Raw genomic sequence first — 1777 nt, 5'->3', positions numbered from 1 at the left:
TGTGACTGGTGGATTTTTATTAGGCACTTGTGTTAAAGAGGCACAAGTCTCTGGGCCCAGGGCCAGAGCACAGTGGCATGAAGTCTTTTCATTTTAAGATACAGCTGGCAATTCCATTAGTACTCAGGGAACAAGGGGAAACCGTAGCCGGTCCAGGTCACTTAAGGAACGTTGTCACCAAGGTGACAGGCAAGGTACAGTCCCTGCTGTTCATCATGGCTTTTTCCTGACAGGCCACATTTCAGGTTTCTGTGCTTGTGCTGATGTGAAAATTGGTGAGACCTGGAGGCCCAGGACAAGTCACCCCGTGTACAGAGGCTCAGGGCCTCAGATCCTAGGTGTCCCGGTCGAGGGGCAGCTCCAGCCCCATTACACAGTAGGACAAAAGAGAGCACACTAGGGGCATAGATTGGCTGGTAGAGTGCTTGCTGCCCAGCACTGTCTAAATGGTGTGGAAGCCGTCATACCTCAGTCTCAGCACGAGAGAGAGGCAGAAGAAGTTCATCATCGTTCACCATGTACTCAGCTGGAGGTCAACCCATGCTCCAGTTCCAAAAAAAGGATCACCCGGGGCTTGGGACTGGGAGACAGAGCAACAGGACTTCCTGGTATCACAGACTCCTAATGGAACTGGAGTCCCTAAAGACCCTTTGTGATGTGGCCAAGGGACATATAGGTCCTGTCTGTCACTAGTAAAGAACTGGACATGTTAGGTCCATGTTACCCCCTGGGAAGCAGGGGTGTACAAAAGGCAGCTTGTGGGGGACAAAGAGCCACAAGGCTGTGGTCCTGCCAAACAGTGATCCTGGACAACTCTAGGCTGTAGCCAGGCATTAGGGCAGAGGTTTGGCTGGACAGCTTCCCTTTCTCCCTGTGCTTCCAGGCAAGGTCGGACAGAGGGATCCCAGCTCTAGCCTCGGCTCATATGGAAGCCAGCCCCATGGGGCTTGTAGCTCTGTCGGCAGAGGCCTTTGTGTTCCACTGGGCAAGTCCCCCATAGCAAGGTAGATATCTGGGCTCTGCCTTTCCAACTTGGAGTTGTGCCTGGTCTCCATGCACACTGGCAAATTCCCTGACTGCTGACTTTTTCCAGTAGCCATCCCTGAATAACAGACACACAGGCCCCCAGTCTCTACCTGGCCTATGTACGATCGTGGAAGGGACCACACCAGGTTTCCAGGACTGGAAAGCTGTACAAATCAAGCCTCACTGGGAGAAGGAGACTGACACCCCCAGGCCTAATGTATTATCTATTTCTTGGGGTGCCAGGGCTCTCCCCCTACCCTGTGTTCACAGCACTTGGGGGCAGAGGGAGGGGCTGAAACAGGAGGATAGACCAAGCAGCACATGTCCAAAAAATCAATTTAGGGCCAGTCTGAGCTACATAGTGAGACTCCTGTCATTCTAAAAGTGGGGGTGGGGGGGTATGGGCCCCAAGGAACCAGGCCAGTTCTGGGCAGAGAGACAAGGGAGGGAGGAAGGAAGAAGCCAAGGACAAGTGACAGCAAAGTAGTCTGAACTGAAGCCCGGCAGAGCCAGTAGGGCAGGAACGCCCCTAGGACGGAAGCTGGGTTGAGGCAGCCAGACTGCCAACCACTCAGCCCTCCTTATTAATGAACTGGTTGGGGGAGGGACATGCCTGTCACTCCAGCTTCCGCCTCAGAGAAAACACCAGAGGTACCAAGAGCTAAGTCCAAATGGCTTGTGAAGAAACACATGGCAACCATACATCAGGGGGCCCAACTGAGAAGAGTGTGAAATACCTAGCACGGGGGGG

The sequence above is a fragment of the Mastomys coucha genome, unplaced genomic scaffold (genome assembly GCF_008632895.1).
Source record: "Mastomys coucha isolate ucsf_1 unplaced genomic scaffold, UCSF_Mcou_1 pScaffold22, whole genome shotgun sequence".
Classification (NCBI taxonomy): domain Eukaryota; kingdom Metazoa; phylum Chordata; class Mammalia; order Rodentia; family Muridae; genus Mastomys; species Mastomys coucha.
This window is presented reverse-complemented; position numbering follows the sequence as displayed.